Below are 12,930 nucleotides of genomic sequence, written 5' to 3'. Positions count from 1 at the left end.
GTTCCTTAAGGATCTCTGTGTAGGGCTTATGTGTTGCAGGCCACATACCAGTTTGGAAGGAATATTCTGAACTGCTTCTAATCTCCCAAGGTCTTTTCAACAGACCAGAGCATTCAAGATGGGGTGTGTGACCAGTAACCCATAGAAGAGCAACATGACCCCCTATTTCTTCCTTATACACAGTACAAACACACGAGCACACTGTTAGTTTCCTTTGCCACATTAACATATTCTCTGGCAACCATCTGGTCATTCAGATTTTTTACTGTGTAGGTTCCTTTTTTTTTAGTAGCTGCCAGTTTTTGCCCATATAATTGATAAGTGGTTAATGAGGTTTTATGTTCCAAATGCATGATTATATATTTTTTGAAATTGAAATACAGTTTCCAAACCCTTGGCAATTAGTCCAGTTTTTTTTCCAAGTCTTTCAAGTATTTTTATTTTTTCATTTTGCTTTGTTTTACAACCATTCTGAGTCTACTCTGTGACAGATTTTTGTATCACCTGCAGAGAAGCATATATTTCTTTCAAGTCCTCCTGCAATAACATTGCTCCTTCTCCAGACTTGCAGGCATGTTTTCTTTAATCCAGACATTAGACATGCTCTGCCCGCTCAGCAATGATTGTAGCATGATAACCTGAAACCCTAGTAGTATCATCATGTTGTGATAAGTCCTAAACAGGAGCCAAAGATAATTTCTTACCCTTTTTTTTTTTGGCTAAAATCAGATCGCATCTTGGCCTTTTGGCTAAGATCCAAGTGTATGGTCTGAGTTATGAACTGAAGCCTTTTTTTTCCTTGGGTTTTTGACTGAGATTGAAAACTTGCATTATAGGGGTGTTGATGCCCTACCACTCAACTACACTGAGGACATGATTATGTTACAATCTGTGTGATCTATTGTATTGTAAACTGCCTTGAGCAGTTTTTATAGTGGTATAAAATCAGAATAAATTTAAAAAATACAACCGTTGCCAAAGCATGATGATTAAACTTCCTTTACAAAAAATAACATTTCTGTAGCATGAAAACTGTGAAACAAGATAGAGTTTTGTGTGTAGTGGCTGGGAACACTGCCGAGGAATTATTATCAATCTCTTTTCTTCTTATGTACTCATGGGCTGCAGAAAGTTTCTTTGGCACAGTTCACTTCATGACACATCATGTTTTAGTTTGCTACAGTGAAAGTAAAGAATCAGGACAATCAGCCCAGCGCACAGCCTTACGCACAGTTGGATGCACTAAAATAACTCCCGATGCAATAATGGGATTAGTGCATCCACAACACTCATCCAAACAAACACCTAGCTAATAGCGTTCAGTCATGTAAATTACATGTAGATGAGGCTATTAGCTATTACCCTGCGCTGCAAGGAGGCACGACTCCTACTACTGCCAGAAATTTAAGGCCTGCTCAGAGGCAGGAGTTAAACTTCAGGTGGCTGTGGCCTGACCAAAGCTCTGCCACCCCCAAGGATTTGCCTGATGGGCCAAGCGGTCGCGGGTCAGACCTGAGGATCCTGTACCTGAAATGGTGGATTCTGTGGTCCATTCAGTAACACAGTCCTTGCTAGACTCCAATTCCCCTGTCCGGGCCAGGAACGCCTGCCGGAGACCCTCCCTCGGCAGGGCTGTTTCCGATTGGTCCTTTTCTCTGACACTTGTCAGTGCAAAAGACCAATCCCCTTTCAGGACACCATTCTGAAAGGGGATTGGTCTTTTCACTGACATGTGACAGCCTATATGTTCAAAACAAGATCCCCATTCTGTGCATCTCAAAGGTGAAACTTTTCTCTTATTAAAAAAAAAAAAAAAGCAACAAACTAAACATCAGAGTTTACTGCAGCAAACCAGGATGCACACACTTGGAAGGCAGGAATATTTTTTTAAGACTGCTATCTACCATCAGCCTGCTAGTGACACATCCTGCTGCATGAATTGGAGCTCTAAGGGACTGTGAGCATATCTCAGTCTGGATGTGATGGGAAAGTAAGTAGGGAAGAGGCATGAGAAATGATCTCCTATTAGCTCAGCTAGGGAAGCAGGCCTTGGCATAGTTTTTGGTTTGCCAACAGGAGGAAACAAATTCAGGTCCCAAGATGCAGCTGAGTGCTGCAGTGAATGTCAAGCCCTCACTTATGGATATAGTGCTGTAGTGAATGTGCGGCCTTTATTTATGAATGTAGTATTGCAATGAGTGTGGAGCCCTCACTTACTGACATAGTGCTACAGTGAGTGTAGAGATCTTATTTATGAATGTAGTGCTTCATTGCACAGATTATAGTGCTACAGTGAGTATGCACATAGTGCTATAGTGAGTGTGTAGCCCGCACTTATGGATTTAGTGCTGCAGTGAGTGTGCAGGCCTCACTTATGGACAAAGTGCTATAATGAGTGTGAAACCTTCACTTACGGGTATAACGCTATAATAAGTGTGGAGCCCTCACTTATGGTTGTAGTGCTGTATTGAGTGTGGAGCCCTTACGGACATAGTGCTACAGTAAGTGTGGAGCCCACACTTATGGGTTGAATGGTGCTGTGCATGTGCGGCCCTTATTTATGGACATAGTGCTACAGTAAGTGTGGAGCCCACACTTATGGGTTGTAATGGTGCTGTGCATGTGCAGCCCTTATTTATAGACATAGTGCTACAATGAGTGTGGAAGCCTCACAGATGCAGAGCTCAATTCTGAATATCCAGACTACTGATGCTGCGATATTTTGTAATGTGATATTAAACCCTTTTTGATGGAACAGCTTCCCACCTGGCCATCTTCTGTTCAAGAGAGCCCTTCACCAGTGGAAATTAAAGACATACCTACTTTTATTGACTTTTTTCCAAGGGCCTGATGTACTAAAAGATATTTCCCATTTTATGACTGTGAGGAAAATGCTTAGTGCATTGGCCCCTAAGTGCCTAATTCAATTTCCCATTCCTCTGTTCACCTCCATTAAACATTATACTATGTACTGTGGTATTTGTGCTATTGTAAGGTGCTGTATGAATGATGCAAAATAAATAAGATAACATCTTTTTCTAGATGAGAACAAATGGTACTTTGCCATGGCAATTGGGTTGTTGCAAACATGCCTCACTTCTCCGGGATTTTACTGGCTCTTATTTCCAGTGAGCTGCTTACTCTGGACACGACTGAAACAGTTTCAATGAATATCCTAGCCCCTTGCTCCCGCCTCTGTCTCCCTTGCTCATGAACGGAGACAGAGGCCAGCAGGTGACAGTCCTCAGTAGGTTTTGGATCCTTTCTGACGTCACAGTCTGGGGACAGGAGGTTAACCATCGCGTTGTACAGCAGGAGCCTGCTGGCAGATGGCAGTGCCCGTTGAGCAGCTTTGGCTTTGTCGCTCCCCTCTGCGATTACGTTCCACGTTCCTAACCTACGGCCGTATGGGAAGGACTACCCCGGCGATCAGGAAAAAGAAAAGGACCAGGACACGATTTCCTACAGCAGGCTGGCAAACACCTTCCAGTGCAGAGCATCTTGCGGGCTTCATCCTGAAAAGGATGAGGCTGCCGCAGTCAAGGACGGAGGGCTCTCGGCAGTGATGGGGGAGGCTCCGGGAGACCTGGTGCGACAGGGAGACTCAAGATACAGGCCGCAGACCTGCCCTCCCCCACAGCTAACCAACTACCCAGACCTACCTCCTCGACAGGCCCTGGCTGGCACATCCACCCCAGGACCTAATCGACCGGGCACTACACACAGATCGACACCCGGACCTACCTACCTCTACTCTGGCTCCACCGCCCTCTACAGCAGACCAACCAACGCCACAAGCCACCCCGTACTCCCAGGAAAGGACCATCGGCCCCTCCCCAGACCCTGCCCACCAACGCACCCAAGACGGCGAACCGGATCTGGATCGGACTTCCTAAGGCCCTACAAAAGAAAAAAGCAGAACGCCTCTAGCATCTCGCGCCTAAGGAGCGCTACAAAGGAGCCTCCCTCTCTATACACCCCCTCGTAACGCCACTGAAATACGCCACTCCCCACCCACCTCCCTCCCACAAAATGGATACAGGACACTCACACCCCACTCAAGGATTCTACCCTACCCACAAACACCGCCCATACAATACACCAACAGGAAACAGACACAGAAGACTACTCCAGATTCCCCTATTCTATGCCCTCACATGTCCGCCCTATCAGTTCTCACCCTCTTATTACTGAATGCACAATCCATTACAAAGAAAATCCCCATCATAAATGACCTCCTTTTTGATCTAAAGCCGGAACTACTATGTATCACAGAATCTTGGCTCAAAGACACAGACTCTCCTCTCATTAATCAACTTCCAACAAACAATTACAACATCTTCTCCATACAAAGACACACAAAAAAAGGAGGCGGCCTACTGTTCCTAGCAGCCAAAAAACTTAAATTCAGCATGCTCCCTATCAACTCCCTACTACCCATCGAAGTCAGTTTCTTCAAGTCCAAAACCCTCGAAATCCTGCTGATCTATGCCCCCCCAGGCACTCTCAACAAAGACCCTTGCCCTCTCATCGAAACAATCGCTTCTAATATCAACGCCAACCACCCCACCATCATCCTAGGAGACTTCAACCTCCACTTTGACAAGTCTCCCCTCTCCTCTTCAGGCGAGCTTCTCCTCAACTCACTATCTGCCATGGGCTTCATACAAATAATAAACTCCCCCATGCAAAAATCAGGCCACATCCTTGACCTGATTTTCATTAACAACAAAATAACACTCAACTCCCCTCTCAACACCTCGCCTGTCCCCTGGTCAGACCACATGATAATAAAAACCAAACTCCAAGTGGACTACACCCACATCCACACCCCAAAAGACAAAAAACGGATAGTCTTCACCAAACCTTGCTTCAGTGAAACCCTAGAAAATACCTTACCCGACGCCCTAAAACAACTAGACACCACTAATACCGTCAATGCAGTGAACTCATGGACCACAATCAACATGGAGACAGCGAAAAAGATCTGCCCAACCATCGAAAAAGATATCAGAACCACAACAAAACACAAATCACCCTGGTATAACCAGGAACTAAAAAACATGAAACGCCGACTAAGACAAGCAGAAAAAGCCTGGCGAAGCAACCCCACAAGCCAACTACATGACCGATACAGAACTCTCCTATACATATATACAAGTGACATTAACGAAGCCAAACGGAACTTCTACTCCCAAAGAATTCACAACTACCAATACAACCCTAGAGTCCTGTTCGAGTATATAACTCAGCTGACGCGACCCATCAACAATCCTTCACAAAAAGAAGCTTCATCAACAATATCCAGCCACAGCTTCGCCCAGTACCTAATAGAAAAAACAGCCAAACTTAATCCAAAAGACCCACCAATCAACCCTGAACACAACACACAAACATCCCTTACAGCAACAGCATGGTCACAATTTGAGACCATAGCCTCTACTGAAGTGGAAAACATCATTCGAAAAATCAACCCAGCAGCACACCCGCTGGACCCCATCCCAACAAAAACACTCAAGCTAATTCCGAACTGCCTAGCAAAACCCATCGCTGACATCACCAATCTCTCCCTCGAACAAGGAGTACTCCCGAATTCCCTGAAATGTGCCGTTGTCAAACCTATTCTAAAAAAACCTCAACTCGACCCGACAATCCCATCCAACTATTGACCCATCTCGAACCTACCGTTCTTAGCCAAATCATCGAGAAAACGGTAAACCACCAACTCTCAGAATTCCTGGAAACCCACAACATACTGGCCCCCGCCCAACACGGCTTTAAAAAATTCCACAGCACCGAATCACTACTACTCACCCTCACAGACACTATACTACGTGGATTCGACAAAGGCACATCCTTCCTCCTAATCCTACTAGACATCTCCGCCGCATTTGATACCGTCAGCCATAAGATTCTAATTCACAGACTAAAAGAAATAGGCATCACCGGCACCATTCTCCAATGGTTCCAATCATTCCTTACCAACAGAACTTTTAAAGTAGCCCAAGGAAATACAACATCAGAAAGAATCCTCCTCCCACAGGGAGTCCCACAAGGCTCATCCCTATCCCCTACCCTCTTCAACGTCTATATGCTACCACTATGCAAATACCTAGACAAAGGCTCACCTTCTTTCTTTACGCCAATGACGTCCAGATCCTGCTCCCCATCAAAGACAACGTCAGCAATACCCTAAACCGATGGGAAATATACCGGACAGACATAACCTCCATCCTCTCTGAAATGGCACTAAAGCTCAACCAGAGCAAGACGGAAATTCTTCACCTCTCCAGAAAAGCCTCAATACCCATCGCTGACCACACAACTCTATCCAATTATAACATGCTCCCGACGGTTAGAGACCTCGGAGTCACCCTGGACCAGGAACTGAACTTCAAACAGCATATCAAGACACTGATAAAAGAAGGATTCTACAAACTCCAGATCCTGAAGAAACTCCAACCTCTACTTCATCCCCCAGACTACCGGACGGTAGTGCAATCCCTCCTATTCGCCAAAATAGACTATTGCAACACCCTCCTGACTGGCCTTCCCGCATCCACCCTCAAGCCCCTCCAGCTCCTACAAAATGCTGCTGCACGGTCACTAACGAATAAGAGAAAAACAGATCACATCACACCCGCACTCAAACAACTCCACTGGCTGCCCATCCCGTTCAGATCCCAATACAAAACACTCATGCTCATACACAATTCTATCCACAATGACAAAGCCAGCTGGTTACAAGGACCTCTGACCCCCTGCAACCCCACTAGAAATCTCCGCTCAACCAACACAGGCCTTCTCCCCATTCCTCCTGCCAAAGAAGTACATAGAGTGTCCACCAGAGAACGCGCTGCATCCGTAGCAGGCCCTCACCTCTGGAACAACCTTCCAATCGCTCTCAGAACTGACCCATCTACACCCACCTTCCGAAAGAACCTCAAGACCTGGCTCTTCCGGAAAGCCTTCAGACAAGTCAATTAACCCCGCCAACCCCTACTCCCATCTTTCAACATTTCCCCCCATCCCCCCCCCCCGCCTCCCAGCCCCATTTCCCAACCCTGCCACTGTACATAGTTAATTTATCTTTTAATATATTCTGTAAAAAGTTATGCTATTAAGCACGTTATATTGTATTACTATCTTGTTGTAAAACAGTTATATGTACGCAACCAGTTACTCAAGCGGTTATACTGTATTATGTCATAAAAGGCTCGCCTTAGACATCTTGTTATATGTAAACCAATGTGATATGTCAAATCAAATGTCAGTATAGAAAAATAAATAAATAAATAAATAAATAAAACTATGATTTCCTGCGTATAAAGATAGAATTATAGTTGATACCTTATTATTGGACTAAATAGATGTGTGATGAGCTTTCAAGGACTCATCAGGTTAAAGAAAGTGTAAAAGAATAACAATTAGAGCTCCCTGATAACGTGGAAGGCCCATGTCCTTGCCTCGGACAGATGTGTATTTGAGGTCTTAGGCTGGTTAAGAGCACTGAAGCTTTTACAGATTTCCGCTGCGAGTATGGTTTGCATGACCACATCACCCCTGTGAGGATATCATTGCATTGGCTACCTGTCCAGCAGCGGAGTTTATACAAGATTGCAGTTTGGGTTTTTAATCTACTAAGACTTGACTCATTTCCCTGGGCTAATGGCCCTTCTGAGAATTTATGTTCCCCACCAGGTCTCTACATTCTGCTCATAGGGGTCTTCTTGATGTGCCCTCGTGCAAAATGGCCCATCTAGATGTGACTCACGAAAGGGCTTTCTCAGTGGCAGCACCAGAATTCTGGAATTCTTTCCCTGTTGAGCTGAGGCTCACTACATTTATTTATTTATTTATTTATTTATTTATTGTGTTTTGTATACCTTCATTCGGTTTCGCCATCAGAACGGTTTGCAGTTATTGGGAAATGTGTTAGATAAACATCATTACAACGTGTTGCCATCAAATTGGTTTACAGTTTCGGGATTTGTGAGTTAGTTGATATAACTTGTACTAATAAACATAGGGTGGGGTTACTAGATAAGGTAATTGGGTAGGTTTGTAACTGGGATAAGATATACAGGTAGGTTAGTAAAATAGGCTTTCCAGGTTCAAGGTATAGTTAAGATGTGGTTAAATATGCTTTTGAGGTTAGTTAAAATAAATGTCTTAGAGTTTCGAGTGGTTGTAATATGTTGTTGTTCATGGGATGGAAGGATGTTTCTTGATGTTGGGTTGCATAGGTGTCTGGCAGGCGGTTGATGGTGTGAGTTTGAGTACATGCCCTGAGCAGTTTAAATCTGGCCCATGGGTAATCCGCAGAATTGTTTAAGGCAGGCTTTTTACATTATTCTCTATGTTAGTTTTGTTTTATTGTGATTTTAACTAAGTTTTTAGCATTTCATTTTTATCTTGTCTGTGATGTATTCTACTTTGTTTTATTGTTTTATGTTTTATTATGGATGTCTTTTATACATTGTCTAGGGCCTTGAGCATCAGGCGATACCTACATTTTTAATAAACCTAGGGACGGAGTAGGTGATAACCAGGAGGCAATCGTACAGGACTGGGAAAAGTCATAAATATCACAGTATCAATTCTGTGTCTCCCCACCCTGCAGCTTCTTAACAACAAAAATGAAAGAGAAGGTCTGAGTGTGTCCAGACTGCATTTGCACGTGCACACAGCTTGTGACCCCTGTGCACACGGCAAACATAGCGTGCACAGGAAATCCCGATACTGTTTGCATTGTACTAGCTCGTGGCACACAAATTTGAACTTGGCTTCGAAAAAGCTGCACCAAAGAAAATGGTGGCTCTCACAGCCTTTCAAAAATTGGAGAGAACACCGGACCAGGAGAAGGAGGCCAAGAAGTGGCACTAACAATGTGACTCAAAGGAGGCACCCTCCCCAACCCATAGGCCACTCGTGGTTCACAGAGCTGCCTGGGCATGGCAACAGAAAGGGAAATAAATACCCCGAAGATCTGGAACTGGATGAGAAAAATAAAATACACAAAGGTTTTACAGTACATCCAACCTCTGACCCGGTTCCTGTTCGATACCTAAACACGAGGTCTTCAGCTACAGCAAGGGGGCAAAGTTTTGAGCAAATACTTATAGCACAGAAATGAGAAGTTTCCTTCAGCCTGGGCCCTATCGCAGAGCTTGAGAAGCTAAGGCCATCAGTCATCCGTTAAGCGGATTCTAGCACAATGCTCTCCTTTTAGTGGCAGCACTTTGACGTTTTATTACAGTATTGCACCATATTTATTCCTTAATTCATAAGCCTCATTCCCCTTGCGCACTGTAAGTGATTAACTATTAATAAGGGTATTACAGAGTTAACAATACAAGCGTGTATAATTCATGAGGCGTGGGACTGGTGCGCGAGGCACCATGTTTGACTAGAGTTCTATGCTGGGGTGAATTGATGGATTGCATTGTACAGATACCTTTTCTTGGCACTCCAAAAAAAAATAAAACGAAATCAGGGGCACAGTGCCTAGGCCGAGTTCTTTGTGGATCAGGTGGTGGTGGTTGGGAGGGGGGGAGTTCCATAGGTCAGGCCCTTTGCACTGCTCTGCTGGGGGAGGGGAGAGGGTTCATGGGATCTCATCTTATTTTATGACTGCAGTTGAGTGTCTCCCTGAGTCCAGCCTTGCTCACGGCCGGGCCGGTGCACAGCCGTGTGTGGGATACCGGGTTCCAGGGCAGGGTCTGAACGGAGATGAGGTCTTGCACCTGACCTACTGCGAGATGCGGCACACCAGGCCTGAGGGGCATTAGCAAAGACCAATGGCGCTCGAACCTTAGAGATTGTGAGAGACATAGGCTCAGCTGTGCATGCAAGTCTGAGGATCTTTCTCTTCACCCTTATGGTCTCCTTTTCCCCTCCAGAGGTTACTTAGGACAGGCAGCATATACTGGTATATACGATTTTATTATTTTTTTTAAAAGGTCGAGTTCTCGCTATCATTTCTCCCCTCCACCTACATATTCTGTGACCTTAGTGTGACGAAAGAAAACATCCGTGCATCCAGGTCACTGTTTGTCATGGGCCCTTCATGTGACCAGACAGCAAACATTGATTGGTTTAATGGTAATTAATCAGAAGATAGAAACCTGCAGAAAGCAGGCCAGTGTTAGAAACAAAAAAGCTTTTCAGCACATGGATCCCCTGCCTGGCAATCACAAGTTTTAAGAGGAGATGAAAGGAACAAATAAAAGTAATGAAATAACACAACAGAAGTAAACCTGACTCGCTCAACCAGTCTCTCCCTCCCCTGTCCCCTGTCCTTCCCTGCCGTTTCCCATACAGCCTAGGACCACCTCTCCTTTCTCTGCTGAGCAGAGCAGACTTGGTACATGCACTGCAGCAAGAGACTCCGTTTTCCGCAGGGTCATCTTCAGCCCTCCCCTCTGACTGAACTCATCCTCGGGCAGCTACTCTTCGGGTCACCCTTCCGTCAGGCGCCCTTTGGGATCCTGATGTTCCTGGAGACCTGGCACCTGCTCCTGTGGCGTGAGGAGCAGGTGCCTCCTCTGCACCATCAGTTCCCAGCTGTGCCCATAACACACTGTACAGAAACCTACATAAAATATCCATATCCCTACTGCACGGGTCAACAGGCTGCTATCTGTTTGCCACTTTTTATTGTTCCTGTTCCCTCTGCAACAGGTCATCCAAGGACAGTGAGAAAGGTCTTGGGGGTATCTTCCAGATTCTGATCTCTGTACCCTTTCTGATCCAGACGGGTAGCCCAGGAACGAAAGGGCAACGTTCAGCTGAAGGACTTCAAAATCGCAACCCCAGTCTATTGGCATTTCTGTTTTTTTTTTTTTCAGTATGAAAGAACTGCCAGAGCCATCAGTAGCTTTCCCTAGTAATACTCCTCTGCACACAGACACACAAAGTCACAGGGGACTCTACAGTCATTTAAAACCATTTACTAAGCCCTCTCATTGATTAAAATCAAGCCATAAGACATTTTTAGAAAAGTACTACAGAATTACCAATCTCCTTTCTTTTGCAGGGATAACTTTGATGATTTGGGTAAAACCGAGATCTTTTTTCACTTTTCCCCTTCTATATATTCTCTTTTTTCCACCTGGGACATCAAGATATTTTTATCATAAGAACCTTCAAACACCAACAGGAATATTTATGGCCAGAAAATGATCAACTGTTCTTACAAATCTACAGGAAAATTTAAATTATTTTTCCTTAAACCTTTTTCTCCCAATTTAGACATCAGTTCATATGTAAAATATTCACCATATTCTGAAATCATTAAACTATACCTTCAAATGCAAGTCACTAAAGAAAGACTTTGCAGGTGGCTGTGCAGAAATGTTGCTTTAAGAAACGGTCTTTATGAGCCATTGCTTGCACCTGTTGCGTTTGGCGGACCATTATCACCAGGCTGGGCCTGCCCTCTCTGCCTCCTGACACCGCACCGGCCTTCTGGGACATAGCTGCCTGCCGTGCCTGCCTCCAGGCTCCTGTCCGCTACCTAGTCTTGGGCCCCTCCAAGAAGCACGGCAGAAGGACACACCGCGACTGTTCTCTTCGCAGCAGCTGCCCTACAAAGGGTTGAGATGGAGAACCCTCCAGTGACTCAGCAATAGATTGTCCCACTTTGAAAAGTGCTTTGTCACCATATTCCTGTTCCTGACTCTTGCTCCTGGTTTCTGGTTCCTTTTCCCGTTGTGTGTTCCTGAGTTCCTGTCTCTTGTTCCTGTTCCTGTTTGGCAGTCTGGTTCATCTTGAGTTCTTGTCTTCATGGTCAGTCTTCCTTGTCTGTCTTCAGTGTCTCCTGCTACAGTGGTCCCCGTCCTCCTCTTCACTCTCCATCCCTTGGATTGGACTTCTGGCTTTTCCTTAGGCTGCTTTGACTTGGATTGGATTTTGGCTTGCCCCTCGGACTGGACCATGATGATGATTGACCTCTGCCTGCCTTTGACCAATGCCTTTTCACCATCTCTGATTGAACTCCACCTGCCTCGACCACTGCCTGGACCTCGACACTCTTTGAACTCTGCCTGCCTCTGACCACAACCTGAACTTGACCATGTCTGCCTGCTTCCTGCCCTGATCGCGGCTTGCCCTGACTTCACGTCTTTCTCTATGCTGGTCTGCAACATTTCCATCGTGCTGGATTATCACCTTCACCTTCACCTTCACCTGCACCTAAGACCAGCCGGCCCCAGCACCTGAGGGTTCAACCTAAAGGGCTGGTACTGGCGAAGCTCCAGCTGGGTCTCTGCTCCACCCACTGACGGTGAGGACCTTTAGGGCTCCTTCCTCAGATTGTGCCAACTCCGCCTTGGTCCAAGGATCCATATCCGCAACAGATTGCCAAGGCTGTGGATCCAGCGGATGCCTCAGGCCTTCAGGCCATCCCGGGTTTAGCACAGAAGATCTAGCAGCAGCAGTTTCTTGAGCTCCTAGCGAGCTCCATGGATCAACTCAGCGCCCACCTGTATGCAGCAGCAGTGTCAGCCACCTCCTCGCCGCCTGCTGCAATTGCAGCCCCCCAGCTGTACCTACTCCTTCCATGATTTGGCTACTGGCGCCACCTCGGTGTGCTGGGGGACCCAAAACAGTGCCGAGGGTTCTTGAACCAATGTTTCATGCAGTTTTCTCTCCAGCTGGCACTGTTCCCCAATGACTCTGTCAAGACAACCTTTGTGCTCTCCCTGCTGGATGGTAAGGCTTTGACCTGGGCCTCCCCATTTTGGGAATGAGCAGATCCTCTTCTCCAGGAACTTCAGCAATTTGTCAAGGCCTTCAAGCTAGACTTCAACGAACCCAGCCAGCTGGCCAAGGTGGGCTCAGATCTTCTGCACCTTTGCCAGGGTTCCCAAACACTGATGGATTATGCTATAGAATTTTGGACCATGGCTACAAAGCTAAACTGGGGAG

This window comes from Rhinatrema bivittatum, chromosome 8, assembly GCF_901001135.1.
Source record: "Rhinatrema bivittatum chromosome 8, aRhiBiv1.1, whole genome shotgun sequence".
Classification (NCBI taxonomy): Eukaryota; Metazoa; Chordata; class Amphibia; order Gymnophiona; family Rhinatrematidae; genus Rhinatrema; species Rhinatrema bivittatum.
The sequence above is the reverse complement of the archived record's forward strand: the minus strand, read 5'-3'. Positions refer to the sequence as shown.